The following is a 22,135-nucleotide window of genomic DNA, read 5'->3' as shown; positions in this document are numbered from 1 at the left end:
ATAAAAGAGAACCAGTCTAATTTATACTGTGTTTCCACGTTGCGTTTCCATTGTAGTTAAGTTCAACTTCAGAAGACATTCCTCAAGAAGGAGGCTGCTTGAAATTCAGGAGATTCCTCCAAAGGGATTTTTATATACTAACTTTAAAAATAATAAATCCTGAATCTGAGCAGAGCTACAAGCAGAAAACTGATCTTTCTTCTATTTATTCCATTATGCTTTCAATGCATTGTGACCAAAATCATTTTTACAGCGTGAAAGACCCAGAACTGCATTTTAATAGTGATGGAAGCATGAGTAAGTAGGCACGCCAGCTTAGCGGCCGCTTGCAGCCTCCCATCCATTTTGATAGCAGTATCTATATTCCATCCCCTACGCCCCTCATACTTAATTCTGTTGAAATACCCAGCTCAGGAGCTGTGCTTTTCACAAATCTTGTTTCTTCCAAAGGTGACAGACCCTGCTGCCTTGTTTCTGATCTCCACTTGATAACTCCAGGGTCAGCACTGGAGGTCTCTCAGATAGACATAACCAAAATCATTTCACATTCTCCAGACCCGGGACTGAAAGACTGGGTCACTGCACCTATGGCCGCGTGGAATTTTTCCAGAGGGGATGGCGGCACTTTGTGATTATAATTGAGGGAACGATTAGCTCAACTTCACGGTGCTTGTGTCTGTTCATTCTCACGTGTCCAACTCCTAAGCTCAGTTAATTTTCCTTTCCCCACCCCCCGAAATTGTTGTGGCAAGAGCAGTTTCTAACCCAGTGATCAAAACGCCCCGTAGATGGAGATGGCTCAGGGAACGCGATCATTTTTCAAAATCAGGTAAACGATATGGCTTCCATCTAAAAGGAAGCCAGGGACAGAGATCAAATGTTCACTCTTTCATCTAAAACAAAAAGACTTTATGATTGACAGAGGGAACTGTGGTTAACCTCATAGTCGCCGCTTCATCCGCTCTGGTTGAGCAGAGTGGCTTTCACCTTCTTCATCTGGTGAAACGCTGGGGGCTGACAAGGAAAGAGGCAAATGCAGGCAAGTACTCAAAAGATAAGTCACAGCCAAAGTTTGGAAACTGCAAAGTGACAGCTGAGAAGAGTCTGTGATTCATATTTATACAAGTTACACTTTTTATTATGAAACAATCAATCATTATCTCACATAGGGTGAAACATTCAGAAGTTCAGTGTTAGCTTTCCCTACCTAGGGGCGGGTTAAATGATGTCTACAGAAAAGCTTTGGGTCATGAATGTGAGTGTGTGTGTGCTCTGCAAGAATACAAAAGCAACTTCTGTATTTTATGTTCCTAACTAAACAGCAAGGCTGTTAAGAAAGGTGTATGTCAAATAGTCAGCTCCTGCTCTGTCCCAGCACCTAACATATAATATTACTAGCTTTTTGATAAAATTGTACATAGAATTCTGAACTATGTTTCAAAACTTTCTAAAGTCTTCTAAAGCAAAAAGCTTAACAAAAACCACAAATTGACAAATAATGGTATCTTCCAAAAAGCAAAGATCTGAAGTCAAAAGCACTCCTTTCTCCTATCGCATAAGAAAATCATCCTCTCTTATTTAAAAAGGCAACCAAGTATATCATCCAAGAAACAGTCCTAGTATTTACAAGTTCTCATTTTAAGCTGAATAATCTTTTAGTCTCAAATGGATGTCAAGGCAAATTGGGGGGAGGGCTGAGAAAAGGCATTTGAGCCTTCAAAGGCAAATGGAACCCTTTATAAATGATACCTTTCATCTCCGGAGCTGTGAGCTGGGGGCAGTGCTGCTGAGCTCTTAGTCTGAAAATGAATCTGCATCCCTCTAAGTAATTGCTGCAGAGTTAACTAAGAGCCCAGGATGTGAGCTTTCCAACGCAAGCTGCCTGTGCTGAATCTGTTGATCACAATCTCAACAGTTTTCCATACCTGGAGAAGGGTACATGCATCTTTACTGCCCATCCACATAGAGAGAAAACCCAGCTGATTTTAATGAATTGTGTGTCTAATTGTTTCCTAGTTGCAATTTCTAACTGAGAGCATTTCCATGAGGGCATTACAATTCCCTGAGAATGAGTGCCATTTCTGATGCTTCAAGCATTGATGGTTTTTTTTTTTCCCTGCTCTCCCTGAGAACATGAAGACAGTTCTAACTGAATTGATACAGCCCAGACATGTTTCTTTTTCTCTTACTTGCATGTATTCACAACCAGTGGGAAGACAGAAGAGCGTGATGGTTCAGAAAGAGATGAGCACGGGTACCCCAGAGGCAGTGGGGGCTTCCAGAGAGAGCAGACCAAGTGGCTGCACAAAGCAGACCTGGTTCTACCCCCAGGTCTCCATCATATCAGTCATTTCTGCTGAGGGAAAAGTCAGTGACTCAAAATACTCTATTCTCCCCACCTTAGTCCATTTCATTCATAGGAAAGCTTGTAGCAAGAAGAAAAGGGACCCCCACTTACCCCGATACAGCAAGCTCCTCTCCCACCTAATATACTACTGACCAAAGCAAAGTGAAATCCTTAAGATCTAAAATAACTAATTTGCCCTGACAAGTTTTTAACTTAATACCAAGAACTGATTTAAATACTGAAAAAACGTACCTCATTAATTTCTAACATTAAGCCATATCTCCAGTCACATAGATCCTTTGAAATTAGCCTTATCTACATAGTAATGAGAAAACTGGAGAAGAATTTTGAAACTTTCACATCCTTCATGTTATTTATTCCACTCTCAGCCACAGGGTGACGAATTGCAGTCTTAGGTTGCATGGTCTGTTTTTTATATGATGTTTTAAAAAAAAATAATGAATTTTCCACCCACACTGATAAACTACTTTGTAGATATAGCTTATTCTGTTGGGAGGATGCTATCCCCCACTGTGCAAAGCCATGGGGGTGTTTTAGGCTTTGCCAGTGTGCTTGTTTTTAATCTTTTTATTCTAAAAAGAAAAGTTTAGATGATTCAACATACGATCTGGAATAAAATGCTTATAACCTTTATTTTCTTTGCTTTTGATTTGCAAATGCTTTGGTCCCGTCAAAGACTATGCAAATAAAGACAACAGGACATCCAGGGTGTAGCCTGTGAGTCTCCATCTTCCTACCCATCAACAGAAATGACGCAAGTACAGCAGAACTGAATCACCAAACTCCTTAACATGTGCCACATCTAAAGTGATGTCAACTATAGGGAGATTAACTTGATTAGAAAGAACAGCCACCCTTCCCTCATATTACTAGCTCTTGGGAAATTACTATTGTACATTTATGACAGGTGGTAGTAATAAGAGCAGGAGATAGGAAATTAACAGGTGGCTCAGGTCAGCGACCAAATCAGCATCTCCAGGAATGTCCTGGGTCCTTGGGTCAGCAGTACCAGGAAGAAGCCCTAGTTTCTCACTGTCTCCTAAACCAATACCTTGCCTGGAGGCTGGAAGTAAGGGCATGACTGAAATGCAAGTCCAGACACCAATCACTTCTGGTGAACAGTGTCTACCTGGATCACTGGATGGGTTACTATATACTCCTTAATTTCATTCCATCTCCTAAATGATGTTAAGGATCAAAGGAGGGAATGTTACATTGAGTCCCATTAAGGGAAAGAGTTTTGCTTCTCGTCAAAAGAATAGAATGTACCTGTGGCCCTGGGTAGAGACTAGCATAGGAACCACCCAATACATAAGAGTTCATCTAGTGAAGCCTGTCAATAACCCAGCCAAAAGACTGAATCCCCCGCAAAGCTGATTCACCTTAAGGCATGCTAAAGGGATGGGAAGAATAATTATCTTTTTAATGAGCTAATGTAATTTTCCTTCCATGAAACCCTGCCCTCACTGCAATAGTAGGGAGCCACTTTGAGTGTCTGTGCTCTCTGTTCTCCTGGGTCTGAACTCAGGAAGGCATAACACTTAGTGGTGTTACACCATGATAGTACTAAATGTCTGACTCTGACAAAGATAGGATGTGGTTTACTTAGAATATGATCTATATTGTTTAAGATTTCATTAGATAACTCTGATATCATCAAACATCATATGACCAGCAGCTACTTCAAGTATAATACTCTATCCGCACAGGAACCAAGTTCCTGGAGTTGGTTGTTTAATTACTATCTGCCTGAATTTTGGAGTTTAACAGCGGGGACAAAATTTGTGATGTAGAAAGGTAGCTGAAATTAATAAAGGCAAAGGTGGAAAATACATGTTCTGTCCTCCTTATTCAACTTCAGTGTATTTCCAATATGTATTTCTACTTATTGTAAGTCTTTCATGTCTTTTAACAACAGGTCAAGTTACTCAAATGAGTTTCTCAGTGGCTTGACCTCCCTTTCAAGTACTGAACAAAGTCTGCTCTTTCACCAACATTTTCTCATTTCTCTCTCTTTTTTTTATCATTTTTCATCCTATCCATTCCAATAGGCTACTTCACTAACGTTCTTTGAATTCTTTACTGTTAAAGATTAAAAATTTTCAATTTAATATTTAATGATTACTGCTTATCTTAACCAAAAAAAAAAAAAAAACTGCCTTTATCGAGAAATAATTTAAGGCATTCTATCTCATGAAGAAACACAGATTAGAAAAATAAAATATGTTTTTAGTTGGGATGAAATTTAAAGCAATGAAATATTAAGGGTAATAAAACATGGCATGAAACCAGGATGATGAATATAGAACATTTATGCCGTAAAAGCCAAGGCACACAACAGAGAGCTCCAATCTGTCACCAGGTTGTGATCAGTCAGCAGGGGCAGAACAGCGTGAATAGTTATGTAATTTACTGTGTTTGCAAGATAAAGATATATCAATTGCTCTACCAAAGCGCTGGGAACCTTTCCTGCCAGACCCTTTGAGAAGGATTCTCTATTAAACTGTGAACCTGCCACTGAACCCTTCCAGTAAATACACCACAGAGCCCCACAGGACTGTTTTCGATGGTGTCCTATGGGATAATCTGATGACATAATTCAAAGGCAAGGTATTATAAATAAACACCACAGGGAAGTCGGTAAAATGTGCTGCCCAGGTATAAACCAATATAATACTTTTTACACTATTGAGAATATTGTTAACACATACAACTCGATAATTGTGTTGTGAATGGGCATCCGATCTAAGGCACAGGATGACCCCTCAATGACTAGCAATGTTTCACCAAGTTGCTCACCAATGGAGAAATTTGGTAGTTTTCAATGAAAACTAAATTAAGAGGACTGAGTGCCAACTGCTGAACCCATGCATGCTCTGAAGGGACTTGTGTGAAAATTTATACCAAGGCTCAGAAGGTCTTCTTGGGGATAGGGCTGGAGACAGAAGCTACACGACAGAAATGCAATTCAAATATGTGACTGTAAAGCTGTAGAAATCAAGGAGTCCGCCTCATTCGGGTAATTATGAATTAAATTTCTAGAAAGCATCCCTTTTAAGTATAGTGAAAACTAACTTAAAATTATGCCTAAGAAAGATTTTTTAAAAAGCTATTGCAAGCTGCATTCTTAGGCAGCAACTGGACGATGCATAAGCAGCATTATTATTATTATTATTATTTTTTTTTTTTTTGGTTTTTTGAGACAGGGTTTCTCTGTGTAGCTTTGCGCCTTTCCTGGAACTCACTTGGTAGCCCAGGCTGGCCTCGAACTCACAGAGATCCGCCTGTCTCTGCCTCCCGAGTGCTGGGATTAAAGGCGTGCGCCACCACCGCCCGGCCAGCATTATTATTTATAAACCAATTTAAATGGAAGCTGGACTGAAAAGCAAGCATAACATCGAAGTTTTGGAAGAGCTGATATGTTTTCTTCTTCAATCTTTAATCTTGTAGCCTAGTATTAAACACATGCCACCTTTCCATCTACACATAAGAAAATAATCAGTCTCCCGTATATTAAAGTGCTTTAGCAGAGAGAGGGGGCAGGGCCTTGGTTATAATTACTTGTTTTTCACATGTTACCCAGCAATCTCCCAAACATTATTTTTGGTTTTCCTTATCACCTTCATATCCCCTCACTACTGAGTATTCTGCATATAGTAAAGTTTGAACAAATATTTACTGAAGGATAAGTGCATGTCAATAAGACATTCTTAATTCATCACAGGGAAATAATTATTATGGCATCTGCTTTTTTAAAGTAATGGTATTTTTTAAAAAATCGCTTACCTATATATATATATATATATATATATATATATATATATATATATATATATATATATATTTTTAAAAAGAAAACCAAAATAAAATAAATCTTTAAAATGGAGGAGGATACGGGAGGGTAGGGGTGGGGGGAAAGAAGGCTGAGAACAGCGGACGTACAGTTTTCAGTCAGATATGATTAACTCAGGTTCTAGTACACTTCCATTATCTCCCTTTAGCAGTCATTTCAGACCATTTGAGTGTAATAATTGTGGAACTTAAGGTCTCAAAGATACAGCAGTGAGCTAAACATGGTGATATATGCCTGCAATCACAGCACTAGGGAAACTGAGGCAGGGTGACCAGAAGCTCTAGCTCAGTGTGGGCTACACAGAGAGACCCCACCTAAAAAAAACTAAACAGACACAAATCTGCTCCAAGGGATAGTAATGCAAATTCTGTACAAATATCAGTAGCTCAAAGCCTCGGTCCATGCCCAGTTTCTATCTACAGCCGATGGACAACAACACATCCATAAAAGTCATAGACAATCACGTCAATACCAACAGCTGCTGTTGTAACCCAGATCCACAGAAGAAGACCTGCAGGAGGAAAATTTGTAAGTCAGCAAGCAATACATTTGAAAAGAAATCGATGTGAATCTACAAAGCCTCTAATTAAGGATGAAAGTTGAAACTACCCAGAGAGTAAGCTCACCTACATTCTGGATCCATGAACAAGAACTGTCAATAGGTAGGTAGGTAGATAGATAGATAGATAGATAGATAGATAGATAGATAGATAGATAGATAGATAGATAAACTACACTAAAGCTGCCTGAGGTCAACAAATTTGAGCTCATTGGCAGACCTCTAGCAAAACCGAAGCCTCTACATTGACTTCCTAGAATTTCTTTGTTTTGTTTCACTTGTTAATTTCATTTTCAGACAGCCTATAGAGTTACCTAATGGTTCTAATGTAAATTCTGATGGGGCAGAAACAGAGCCATTCAACTTGAGCTGTCAGCCAGAGGGCTCAGTGATGTTAGTTACAGGTAAGGATTGAGAAGAGGAAAGTGAGGGTCTCCAACAAGACACCCTAAATACAGTGAGTTTCCCTGTGTAGTGACTATGTGAAGTCACAACTCCTTGCCTATGAGTATCCTTTATTTATTTAAACACCTCTTATGCTCCTAATAACGATCACAAACTCTGGCAGGTGCTTAGAATGTAAGGGGGCAATTAACTGAAGTGACTGCTCACATTTGAGACATGGCTGGTTATAGGAATAGCAGAGTGATGATGGAGTGGGGGCTACTGTGAGGACATCTGAAGAGAGGGCAGAACTCAGGCTCAAAGGCAGGAAGGGGACATTATAAACGGATCTCTAGAAAAGTTGATGCCTCCATTAAGATGTACATACGGAGACAAAGAATCTGACCAGTATGAATTGAGGACGGCAGGTAAGGCATTCAAGAGCATGGTACACACACAAGTGATGTGACAAGAAGCTGTAATGTCACAGGAATCAAAAGCTGGGGTACCACACCCAATATGGAGCTTTGAAGAACCCGAGCCAGATAATTGAACTATCAATGGAGTAATAGCAAGGAAAACATGTAGAGAGCTAAACCTTGTTTAAATTAGGAAATTAAGACTTGCATAAACACTTTTTCACTTAGGAATTTTAGGCACAAAGACAGAGAGGGAGAGAGAGAGAAAGAAAGAGGGAGGGAGAGAGAGAGAGATCATTAAGCCAGTAGGTTTTATTGCTGCAATGTGCAATTATACCAGAAAAACATGATCCTCAGTGCGATATGACAGAATCATAAAGTATGTGAATAACTCTTGGTTCTTTCTCATTTATGTTCCTTTCTTGTAAGATAAATGAGTGTAGTTAAAACAAATAGTGAGTGGTCAGCTTTTTGCTCAGGCCTCTCAGATCCAGATGTGGGGGTGTCAACTGGTAGCAGTTTTTCTTTAGAGGAATGTTTTTGTAGAGTAACAGGGTCACACTAGCGAAATATTAAATGCTTTCCTACTCACTGAAGAACCATGGTCCACTGAAATGCTCTAGCAACAGTGTTTCAAGGTTTTCGGGATTGGATGACCTTCTAGAAACTTGCATCCCCGCCTCTCATGGTTATGTTATATTTCCCCCAGTGCTATAATTTCACTTTTTATGCCTTTTCCTCACTTCTCTCCCAGTTAGAACTAAAAATGTTCTCAAGTGAAGATATCTTTTAGTAACATAATTTCTAAAGGAAATTAGGCAGAGAGACCCATGACCAGAGAACAGGCAGGTTTGCATGGAAAGGCTTTTCTTCCCCACAGGTACCTTTTACTCATGAATGACCTCACCACATGAATAAATTAGCATAACTTATATCACTTATTTGTGTCTATTAGGTGTGAAGAAACGAGTTTTCATGGCTGTATTTTGTCAGTTTGTTTATCCCTTGTTATGCCTAGAACTACAAAGTCTTTTTGTTTTGTTTTGTTTTGTTTCCTCCCTGTAGGCTTGGCTGTCCTGGAAATTGCCATGTAGACCAGGCTGGTCTCGAACTCAGAGATCTGCCTGCTTCTTCCTCCGAGTACTGGGATTAAAGGTGTGTGCCACCACCCACCCTGCTCAAAGTCATATTAATAGAGTTGTGAAAGTGGCTGTAGACTGAAGCACTAGTAAGTTCACCATTAAACAACTGCGACCCCATGTTTTCTGGATGAAGGCAACATCTAGGCCAAACTTGACTAGTTAATTCAAACCCTCGGCCGTCACTGAGATATTGTCTCTAAACTTCTAGTTCCCTGTGCCAGACTCGTTATCTTCCCTAGGAACTGGTCAATCACTTTACCACACACACTCCATTTCATTTATCTTTGAAAGTGACCTTTTGGCTTGTAATCATTGGCATTCTCTTCATGCTTTATTTCACTCTCCTTTACCACAGAGCATTTCAGAGTGTTTGTCATGAAAAGAGCTACATAAATATTAATGTATTGATAGTGTTATGGCTTCTCAAACCTATATTTCATCTCATGGATTTTAAGAGCTACAAAATTTACTGACTGTACAGAAAATATAGGTATAATGGACTTACTGAAATGCCCCCAATGTGATAAAATATATGAATTATTAATCCCAGGAAAGTAAGAACCTGTTTAAAAGCAAAATTTTTGGAACCAGTCTTGAGGGTTTTTTTTTTTCCCCCAACAGAGATAAACTTTAGGATGACAAATACAATGTACCTTTTCATCTTTGAAATTCAGGCGGATCCTAACAAGGTTTCTTGTTGATCAAGAGTCTAAAATGGGCTGTGTGAGTTAGTACAATAAGGCATATCCAAGTTAAAAGTTTGCTGTAAAAAAATAAAATCTCCCCAAAGGAGCTGTCCTTCCAAAGGGGATGGGAACAACTGCTTGCCCTATGATAGACTTTACTTGTGGAGCATAGGGCAAAATTTAATGAGAAAAAAAGTCTCTATTTTGTTTGTTTAGTTTCTTGTTTTTAGGGTATGGGGGAGGGGATGCTTCAACTTGTGTCCTTTAAGGTAGATTCTCTGCTGTCACGTCTGAGCACAGGATTTTATCCATTTAACAACATTCAGGTGACAATTTCCTTAGTGCTTTACCATTGTGCAGCCAGTAGAGGCCAACATGCAAGAGAATGAAGTGGGGTAAGCTGTCTTTTCCTTCAGCAGGTATTTGACAGTGTTTGACAAATCCTGACAATAGGAGCTGGATTATACTAGGACACATAAGTGACACAGGACCAACATTTTGGGCTTCTGGTATAGGTGAATTTAAAATACCATTCAGGAAAACGAAGCCTGTGTCCAAATGTACACCCAGAAAATAGAAAGCAAGTATTTAGCTAGAAAAAAAATGTAATCTGAGTTGGAAACAGGTTTTTTAGTATGGAATGCCTTAACTTGGTTTTTGTTGGAATGATTGCCGTGAATTAATGAAAAAACTAGACAATCACTAAGTAAGACAAGCCAGAAGATGAAGAAATAGTAGAAATATGTGGTATGACCAGTTGTCCAGGCCTTCTTAAGCACAGAGCGAGTAAAGCTTATTATTATTATTATTATTATTATTATTATTATTATTATTATTATTTATCTCATACAAACAGTAAACATCTCATGGAGCTGTAACATGCCAATATTCTAATAGGAGTTCTCATTTCACTACACATACATCATAATAGCTTTAACAGAAAAATAATTACAGGCTAGCAGTTGTGCTCACCAAATAGCACGTATTTTATTTTCTCATGAAGGATAGAATCAATGGTGTATTTGAGCAGGTAATTTTAATTCTCCTTTAGCTGATAAATGGAAACAATATCACAAATTTATAAATTTAGTTACAAACTTGATAGGTTGAGTATAAAATGAACTTATCTAAATTTTCCAAAACCTACCATCAATGTGACCACCTCTGTTATGGTAAAGAAATATGTACTGACCTATTTTTCTGACTTTCCCTTAAAATAGAATGTCTTTTCCTCCGTGATGTTAGTTGTTAAAAAAAAATAGTAAGTATGTGATGAAGTAGCTGATTTGATTTCTTTCATTATACACTGTTTCTGAACATCATTTTTTTAAGAATCTAAATAGAATGCCCTTTAAATAAAGTGTATGCCTTTGGCTCAGTCAGGTAAATTATTCAGATTTCTACTTAAAAGTAAAAGCACTAGACTCAGACACCCAAAGTGTTGTAGCATTGATGTTTGGGAACTAAAACCAATTAAGATCTATTTTTCCCTGGCTTATTTCAAATCTTACCTCTCCCCTCCAAAATGAATCAAAAAGCGATGGAAATGGGCCAAATGGGAGTATCAATAAAACAACATTGTTAGTGTTCATGAAGAAGGGGGTAAATGGAGACGGAAAAGTTAAAATGTGTAAAGTAGAAAAAACTTGGACAGAAATTAACAACAACAACAAAATACTAACAGACATAGACAGCAAGAGGAGAAATAAGTTTTACACAATTTACAAAACATATCCTTGTTTGAATTTCAAACATTTGACTTCTAGATTTTTTTTTCAGAAAGAAAGAGAGATGGGGACATTGTGGAAGAGGGGACAGCAAGGGGTCTTTGAAAATACAACAGCCAGCGGTGTCGATCTGTGAGAGGAAAGAAGGCAGTTTGGTACAACATACCTCTGTAGCTGGTGTTGGTTCCAATGTTAAGAGTCTGACCTTGAGAAGTTTCTTTTAGGCATAAACAACATATCAAAATATGAAAATAAGTGTCCTACTGATAATTAACTCCATCCCATGTGCACAACACAACTTAAGACATAACTATATCAAAACTCTACGTAAAGTACAAGTGACATCTTCCATAAAGACGGTTCTACAGGGTAACTGAGAGTATGGGCTCAGGTTAATCGTCTGGTGGCAAGAAGACATTGTGTGACCTGGCTACAAAGATAGCAAAAAGTCACCAGGCTATTAACCATGTCTGCTCCTTAGACTTCTGGGCAAAAAACAGGTTATACACCTCTCCCTTTGAAGAGATAACCCTGTGTGTTTAACATTCCTTGTTCCCCTAGTGCTTATCTGTGAGCACAAGGACCTTCATGCCTGCAGTAGAGCAGAAAGATAATAAGAACCAGAGGATCGGGGAGTTTGCTGTGAGACTGTGTCTCCTAGTGATATCAAAAGCTACACTCACATACTCTCACTGACATGGCTGCCTAAGTGTGAGCTGAGCAAGCATGACATCAATGAACACGCCAATGGATCAGAGAAAGGCCCATGAGGCCTCAACTCTACACAAGAACTATGGGCAACTTAGCAAATCTGGAGAGAGGAGACGTCAGGGAAGAGCACAACAACCAGTTGTCTAGTATCAAATGGTCAGTCCTGAAAACATACATACAGGTAGCATTATACCTGATGGAACGGGTTATATTTAGAAATATGTATGTATATACATGTATTTATTTGCATGTAATAACAAGTTGTTAAAAAAGAAAAAGAGGTCATGAATCTGAAGGAGAGCAGGGAAAGCTATATGGGTAACTGGGAAAGGAATGGAAAGGGAGAAATGTTGTAATCAAAATATTATCTAAAAACTAAAAATAAATAAATTAAATTAAAAAAGAGATTACTTTGACTTTTGCTCTGTTGGTGGTGAGGAACAGATTGGGAGAAGCAGAGGGAAGTAAATCTAATACAATAGCTCATTTATGTGCCACATCTACGTGGCAACAATATCAATACCACCATGAAGATTAAAAACTGCTAATCCTACACAGTCTGATATTTAAATTTAAAGAAGGCATCCTTGATGAATGAAACATGTGAGTTAGGCATCTCTGTCAGTGTTGAAGGCTTTCAAGTAAGGCCTTGGTTCAGTCCCCAGGTCATCCAAATATCGAAAACATGTTCCTAAAAGATTACTACATTGAGTTAGTAAAGATAGTTGGTATGGCAGTTGATATTGTCAACAACCAGATTTAAAATCACGCACGTGACTGGGCTCCATGCATTTCTGGGAATGACTGTGAGGGCACTTCAGAGAAGATTAACTAAGGGGGAAAGACGGGATGAGGGAGACACTACACTATGGACTGACAGAATAAATGGAATCAAATAGAAAAAGGACAAAAATGAGTTGAGTCCTAGCACTTACATTTTCCTCTGCCTTCTAGTCTGTAAGATGTGAACATGTAGCCTCTCCCTCCTGCTGCCATGGCTTCCCCAGCAGGATTGACTGTTCTCTTCAAACCGTGAAACAGAACAAATCCTTCCTCCCTTACCTTTCTTCTTGAGAGACACTGCCTCACAGGGACCAGGGAAGTAAGCGACACAGGGGGAGAGACAACAGGTGGAAGAAAAGAAGAGGAAGAGGCGGAAAAGAGGACTAGGTTGAATACAAAAAATAAAAGCAGATTTCTGAGGATGCATTTACATGGAAATAAAATTTTGATGAATAAGTGTTATAAATGTTCGTATACACTAACACTGATATGCTAAGGAGCAGTCACATGAAATGTGAAAAGAAGTATAAAATATTCTAACTATATGAAATACTCAAATTTCTTTTAAAATCTATATTTTGACATATATGAAATATATTTAATGAAACAAAACGATAAGAAAGATTTCAAGTAAGGAAACAGTCGACTAAGACATAGGAAGAAAAGTATGTTGATATTATTGATTTCAAAATATGTCAGTGAGCTCATGATAAGTATCTAGTAAAGAAAAGAATGAAAGTGTAACATTTATAAACATACTTACTTGATGTACATACTCATTAAATTTATATCTTACTAACATGTAGCAACGCCCGCATTACTACCTGCTCACCATGTCCAAGTGAGGGGCTAAGGATTAAAAAGAGAGACAAGACAGCAAGTCATTCATGTCAGTAGAATGCCCTTCATTGAAGGAGGGAGGAGGCCTTAAATATAGACTGACAGCACAGTGGGAGAACCTGGGAGGGCAAGAGTTCACTACAGATGTTTTACATTCTAGCATTACACCAATATGCAGGATATGCAAACAAGGAACCTTCAGTAAGCTGTTTAGGAGAAATGAAATCAGCAGGGAATTAGCATAGGGAGGACATCTGATCAAGGTCAGCAAGCAAGGCAACAGCTCCCCAAGGAACGGGGCCCAGGGCCCAACACTAACACACACATATTAATATTCCAATAAAATGCTGCCTCAAAAAAGTTATATTTCCATTCTAATTCTAATATTTGTTAAATATTTCATTTATTTCATTTGACCATAATTCTGAACACAATAGATGTGTTTCATATTTCACAAGTGTAGGAAATAGAGATGTTTTATTTGTACTTCAATATAAAAAACTATCAACAGAAGTTAAAGTAAAACATTTTGTCAAAATATATTTAAAATAATTCCCAAATAAAGAATTCAAAACCAAGTGCAAAATTTCTAGAAATTAATGAGGCCTATAAAAACATAGATGACATTACTAAAGCTGTATCTTGGAAGGAAACAAAACTAAAACCATACACATTACAATTAATTGGGCAACAATCTAAATAAAAAAAGACAAGCTTAGAAATTACCTACAGAAAATCATTTACTCTTATAGAAAAGGAGAAAGTCAGACGTTCATGCACTAATCAACCCAGCATTAATAAAGTAGTTCTTTGGTTAAAAAAAAAATTCAATGGAAATGACTCAGAGTAAAAGCTAAATAAAACTTAATAGATTCAAAATAATAAATGGAGTATTAACCATAGGTCTCAAGAAAAAGAATAGTAATGAAGCTGTTAAAATTTTCAGTATATATATATATATATATATATATATATATATATATATATATATATATATATATACTAAAGTTTAAATTACTTTCCCTAGCAGTAAGTCCTAACTAACCAGTGAAGCATACAAACACAACTTCCAAATAAGTGATTTAACATCAAAATTTCTTCATGATCTTATATGATATCTAATTCAGACACTGTCACACCAAAGGGAGGCAGCAAAATACTTCACAGAACAAATACCACATGGGTGCATGCTGGCCAGTCTCACCAAAGAATACTAATGTTAACTGCACATTGTCAAGTGGTAATAAAGAAGTGGAGGGTTATGCGAAGAAGAGCTGAAGAGAATCATAAGAAGTTTATTACTGAAGTATGTTTTCCTCAGTAATAGGAAGTCTGTTAATGTAATATAGAATAGTAACAAATCAAACAAAAACAGACATTCTAAGCAAATATCAATTATCAAATTTTAAATGTATGTATGACTAAGAGAAATGCTACATAAAATTCACAGTTTTCACATTATAAAAATATATATTTCAAGCTGATTGTAGCATTATTTTTTCACGGTAATAATCCAAAGTCACTTTACTGAAATCGATAATGAAAATTTTAATAAAGGAAATAAGAAATAAACATTGGGGAAAAAGTGAAGCCTTTTCAACAAATGATGCATAGAAACCACTTTTGAAGACTAAGACTACACCTCTCTCTGTCACTCTGAAGAAAGGTCAGTTTGAAACAGATCAAAACTCTTAATGCAAGACATGGAACTTTGAAACTACTGGATAAAACATGGGGAAACGCTGCAAGGGGTGAGGTACTTAGAGGATCTCAACCACTCAGGAAATAGCAAGAACTAACCAATGGGATTGCAATTCATCCCATGAAACAGCCTCTCCAAGAACTATCAACAGAGTAATGAGACAGCCTCCATCGTGCCAGAAAATCTATGACAGCTATTTATCTGGCTGAAGAATAATATCTAGGAATAATAAAAAAAAAAAAATCTCAAAAGAATTAACAGCAAAGACCAAATAACTCAATAAATCCGTGGCTCGATGAATTGAGCAGACAACTCTCAAAAGAAGCGTAGGTAGCCCATGACAATCTGGAGGAAGAAATATTTAGCACATCTTCAGCCACCAGGGAACTGCAAATCAAAAACAGATTGAGGTTCCGTCTCCCCCCACCCCCAGTCACAACGGCTACCATCAGAAAACCAAATAAATAAATAAATAAATAAATAAATAAATAAATAAATAAAATTAAAAATGTAAAAAATGCTGGAGAGGGTACAGCAGGACTAGGAAGTACTGCTAGTGAGGATATAAATTTGTGGAGTCACTATGGAAATTGCTATGGCGACTCCTCAGGAAAACTAAAAATAGAACTATATAATGTGATCCAGCTATAACTCCTAAAGATGTGCTCAGAAGAGGCAAAGTCAGTATACAATAATGATAGTTGTGCACTCTTTTTTTTTTATTGCAGCACTAGTTCACAATAACGGTTATGAAATCAGCCTAGACATCTGTCAATAGACGAATGAATAAAACATGTAATATGTAAACACAATGGAGTATTAGCCATAAAAAGAACTAGATTATGGTGTCTTGGGAAAATAGATAGAAGTAGAGATCACACTGCTAAGAAAAATAGGTCAGACATCAAAAGATAAGTATGACATATTTTCTCTCACATGTAGCATTTTAGGAGAAAAAATATGCAAAGGGAGATATTTAGGAAGAAAAGGGGTCTTGGGTGGTAAGAGAGGAATAGAGTGAATATGATCAAAGAATATTATGTGCATGTGTTTAAATGTTACATTGAATCCCATTTTTTGTTCAATTAATATTGTTAAAAATAGTAAGAAGAAAAACTAAGAATTAAAAAGATAAAAGTGTAGAAACAAGCGGAGGTGTCTCATAACAATTTCTATTTTGTTTTTTATACCACATTTATTAGTCCTGAACTGGAAGTACTAATGAGACAGGCAATTCTCATTTTTTTCCAGGTACAAAGTGATTATTCTCATTTTTTCCAGGTTCAAGGTGATATAAAGTCCCCTCCCTATTAGTATTAATTTCTAACTATCCTTTTGGTCTATACAAATTTGGCTGCATCTTGCAACACAAAGGAACGAAGAGAGGGAACACTCAACACAGACGGTGTGCAGGCAATGGCAGAAAGCGAGCCATTCCAGATCAGGAAGTGCTGGGTGAAGTCCTAGCAGTACTGCTGGTGCAAGCTGGGTAATCTATGTACAGTGCGGCAGCAGACCTGGCCCCCCAAAAAGGCTTCTGGGACGTTTCTGATTTGTTTCTTGCTAATAGTCCTTAGCCCGTCTCCCAGCTAATCCATTGTTAGCATTTGATGTTTCTTCCCTTAAGAATTCTATTGCTACTTCCCCAGAAGAAATTAACAATACAAAATCCTGAAATGATAGATACTCAGTTGGAAGACAAGAAGAAACACATGAAAAATATCATAAATAATAGATATCACTAAATGTCATCACTTTCATATGTAAGAATGATCCACACACATGCTAGAAGGAGAAGGGAATGCCCTATTTGTGAAGGTGGTAAGGAAACAATTCATGGAGTAAACAGAACGATGTGTAAGTCACATATAAGGAAATCCACGAAAACATACCAAATGACATAAAATGACAGTTAAGAAAATTTAAAGACATTTTTTCTTGGTTAGGAAGACTATGGAATCACTAATTCATTCAAGAATTATGTGGATATAAAATGTGATTATAATTAAATATCACAGGATAAATGTTATCAAGTTCCCACCTGAAGAAATGAAAAAAAAAAATCTAAAGCAATTCTAAGGAAAGAAGACTGACCCTGGAAGGGAAATAATCCTAGCAGACATTAAAATATCACACAAATATTAAAGCCTCTGAGAAATTAAGATATTACGTCCATATTATGTCAGCATATTAAAGCACCTTGGAGCTATAGAAAAAGAAAAAATTGTTAAATGTGATTGAGAAGAGGCAAAATTATTCTAACAATGGTGTGATTTTCATGGACTATAAGAACAGAAACCAGTGCAGAAAAGAGAAGACAGAAACTGGGGACAAACGCCACTGAATGATGTCTGAATAACAAGAGCTACACAGAGATTTTTTTTAAAAAAGTCTTTTCGAGATAGTCTTGCTATGTAGCTCAGGCTAGCCTCAAACTCCTGACCTTCCTCCTTGGCCTCTTGAAGGCTTGGATTACAGAGGTGCACCACCATGGCTGGCTCCTTCCTTCTCAAGCAGTTTCACCCTGTCTAGCGCTGCTATAACAGATTCTCCACACCAGGTGGCTGAACAACTAACTCAATTTATCCCCAGAGGTCTGGACACTAGGCATCAAAGACTCAGGTCTGGGCAGGCTGTCTGCCTTACAGGCGGCCCTTTTCCTGATTTCATCTCATCACTTTGTCCAACACGTCTATCCTTCTCTTCACTCCAATAACTTCATTTTATCTTGATTGTCTCCCAACCTCATGGCTCTACTTTGCTTTCTGTTGCTGTGATGAATGCCATTGACCTAAAGCAATTTTGGGGAACAAAGGGTTTATTTCAGATTACGGTGTATGGTCTATCATTGTTGGATTATAGGGTAGAGTTACAAGACAGGGATTGAGGCAGAAATCTTCAAGGAACACTCCATACTGGCTTGCTCCCCAGATTAGGGTTTAGCTGTCTTTCTTATACAGCCCATGTCAACCTACCCAGAGAACCTCCCACCACAGTGGGCAGGGGGCTGCTACATTTAGTATCAACTAAGAGATATAGCCACAAGGCAAGCTGATCTTGGGAATTCTTCAGTAGATGGCTCCCTCTTCCCAGATCCTCTAGGATGTTTCAAATTGACAGCTAATGCTAAACTATGACACTAGACTACTGGTAATTAGGGCTGTACTACATGAATTTGGGAAGGTGCCAAGTCAGTCTATGACAGGTTCTTCGATAAGAAAGCTAGGCCAGCAGTAATCTGGAAACTCAGAACAAGCCTCTGAGATGGGGCCAAGTATGTACAGTTCAGAAAGTCCTTGGGTGAACTTTGATGCATAGGGAAGTTTGAAAAACTGTCCTTACATACACACACACACACAAAAGATACCCAAACTGTTCAAAAATGGAATCAAGATAAGCAAAACTATAAGAGTACACTGGATTATAGTCATGTCCAGCCTGGACCTGAGAAAATAATCTTATAGGGACATAAATAGAATCTTTGAGACAAAAGTTGTTCAATTCAAACCATACTGGTTTTGCAGAACCAACAAAATACGAATCAACTGTTGGGCAAGGTGCATCCTCCAGTGTAATAGTGGCATGAGTGTTACGAAGGTAACCAGCCATTTTCTGACTGGATTTGAGGACTGCTCCAAAGAAGAAAACTCCTGCCTGGTGCTGTAAACCTTGTCAAGAGTGGGAGTGACTGAAAGACCACTGGACTCAGCAGGTACTTATTACTTTTATTTACTTATTTATTTACGTTTTGCTAAGTAGCCATATTGTGCAAATGCCTTCTAACTGCTTATGTTTATATCTAAAGATCAGTGCTCCTCTCAGTCTTATTCACAAAAGTATCTTTTGTAGTGGGTAGCAATTAATACAGAGATTTGTAACTGGTCAAAGTGGTGAGAATAAAGGACTATGGGGTACTTGCCCCTAAATATCTAAGTGACTCTGAAGCTCAAGAAAAACCATGTAAGAGAGAGTAGGGAAAAAAATGTAAGAGCCAGAGGATGAAGAGGTGTGCATGTGTTCTGGATATGATTTAGCCATTGCAATCATGAGCTGGCTGCAGCTGTGGTTATCTGCACAGAATCAGCACTAGATTGAGCCTGTAAATATTTCATCAAGGATGGAGAGGAGACCGGTAGTCCTCATCCATTCCAAAGGGAGGAGCTATTGATAGCTAATAATGTCTGGGAGAGGGCTTTCACTTCCTTCACTGGTGTAACTAGCAATAAACTGTCCTTGCTCCGGTGAATAACCTCCCATTCTACTCATGTAGGCAACCTTATTTCAACTTAGTAGGACACACACACACACACAACACACACACACACACACACACACACATCAACTTTAAAACAAGAAGGGAACTTGGTGGAAAGAAAAAAGTTTTCAGTGGGAGTGGGATGGGAGATAAAAAGGGAATAGTTGGTCAAAAAAAAAAACAACTAAGATTCATTATATAAATATATGAAATTGTCAAAGAACAAAAACAAATTACACGGGTGTATTTCCTCCCCCCACCTATTTTAAATAAAATGTTTTTAAAGTCCTTCTAAGATCATTTATATTTTAAATGGAAAGATGATTTAAAAGTCAAACAATAACTTATTTCTATTAACCTCTTCCTTGGGCATTCTTTCATAGTTCAAAAAGTGTGTTAAACCGGGCACGGTGGCTCAAACTTGAACCTCAGCATGAATGAGTCTGAGGGTCCACACTAGCTTGAGGAAACATAGTGAGTTTCAGGACAGTCTGGGCTACAGAGATCCTGTCACAAACAGAGAAAATCATGTTAAACTATTTGCATAAATGAGTGCTTTCCCTTTCTCTAGGCGGAACTATGATGGGAGATGCTAGGTGCTCACCAGGACACCCACAACTGATCCTGGGTTCCCTACTGCAGTGGCAGTCGGAGTGGGAAGTATCTGTGGAACATGAACTCCACAAATTCCTGTGCAGTGATTATTGTCTGCAGATCTCACTTCCATCAGATATTCAGAAAAAGTCCTTTTTTATAAAAGTAACTGAAAGCCACAATCTGTAAAACATGCCACTTCCCAAGCATTTGGGAACTTTCACCTGAACGATGCCTGATGGTGATATGAATGATGATTCAACCAATGAACCCACAGAAAGGGGCAAAAAGAAAGGCAGATGCAGGAGGGTACCACTCATGGTCAGAAGGAAGATTTTAGCAATCCACGTGCATAGGTCAATAAAGCCTTTAATTAAAATCCAACTGACTGTGGGATTGGATGAAAGTGCATGTCTTGATTTTGCTCTATTAACACAGTATATAGAAGAGTATGACCATGGAATTAGCATATGCTTGCCAAGACTTTGGATTAACTTTGTCATTACTGTTCTTTTCTTTTCACTTCTTATCTGTCTTTAAACTTAATAGATTAAAAACATATTTTTGCAAACCTACACTATGAACCTTCTTTTGTTCAGGAGAGTCAAGATTATGCTTTTAACACGGAGCAAGGGCAGCTGAAGCACAAATACCATACGTTAGTGCTGTTTTCCCCTTGTAACTTAAATTATGTGTCTTTATTTACAAAGAGAAATTTGAGCTTAATATGCTTTTAAAAGACAAAAAAATACCAAGTTCTGAAGAGGCCTAGGCTTTATGAGTATAAGCCATGTGGGTGTGTTTTTTACTCAGATTGTTCTTACACTGATGTAATTAGAAAAGACACTGGAAAAATTAATTGTTTGTCTTGCTTCAATAGGGCATCATGGGGAAAGGGTGTGAGTTAACTTTGGAAATTAGGGAGAATTATTAATGGATTCTTGTGTATAACAAGGACCTTGAATTGAATTGTTATGGAATAAAGGCATATTCAGAACTTTTCTCTGAGGTCTGTTATGGAAAACAGTTTGAGGATTCTACCTAATCAGGTTTAAATTATGAATGTTTTGACTCTATTTAGGGCATGTGAGACAAATTATACATCTAGGTCAGCACACTTCTTTTGGGACTATGTTTGTCCATGTATAGCAAACAAAAGGTGACATCTTTTCCAATAAAATATTTTACATGTACAGCTTTCAGCCTTGTATGTAAAATGCCCAGAAAATAATGTGAATAGGCAGAGCAGCTTAGTTCACTTCTGATTAGGGGTTACAAGAGATGAACTTGCTATTTAAATAGAATTCAAGAATAAAAATGGGAAACAGATTATGTTTTTTTATGGGGCAAATGCTCTGCCTTGCACATATTTGCAGAAACAAAATTAAAAGCATACATGTTGATATATGCAATAATACAACTGCATAACTGCATGCTAGAAACAGGTTCTTATGTCTTGTGGCCATTCCTCAGAGACACAGTTTTCTATTTCTAGGGTTTTTGTGCATGAGAATGAGCCCTCAGCCAGTTTATTTTTTAAAGTAAACCCTTTTCTGAGTGTTCTGTTTCTATCTCAGCACTTTGCTTTTGTTATTTATTGACTATATTTTATGTATATAGTAGATAGAATATGTATATATTTGTTCTTCTTCCCTCTTGGCAAAGTAGGCTGAGAAAAGGTGTAAGACAAACAGCAGCATATTGACAAGCTAGTTAGTAATTTTCCAGATAAAATTCCAGTTTAGTGATGCAAAGCTTGTGATGTCTGCAGACGCCTCTTTCACACTTAAACCTGGAACTTTTCTTACTGAACAAATAAACTCTGGCTGAATGGCTACCTCCACAGAATGTGAGACCTAATGTTCACCCTTTTCCTAATTAATGGATCTGAATGCCAACACTCAGAGAAGTTCGTGTCACACCTAGACAATTTACAAACACTAGCAACCCAACCAAAGGTCCTTCACCTTGCAATTATCAACACGAAGCAGCTATTTAAATACCCTAGTGATAAACACTCCTTCTGAAAATAATTCATTGGTCTAATTTCTACATAATTGGGACAATTTCTCTTACCAGCAATGATACTGGATCTGTTTTGGACCGCAGTAA

This window comes from Peromyscus eremicus, chromosome 19, assembly GCF_949786415.1.
Source record: "Peromyscus eremicus chromosome 19, PerEre_H2_v1, whole genome shotgun sequence".
Classification (NCBI taxonomy): domain Eukaryota; kingdom Metazoa; phylum Chordata; class Mammalia; order Rodentia; family Cricetidae; genus Peromyscus; species Peromyscus eremicus.
The sequence above is the reverse complement of the archived record's forward strand: the minus strand, read 5'-3'. Positions refer to the sequence as shown.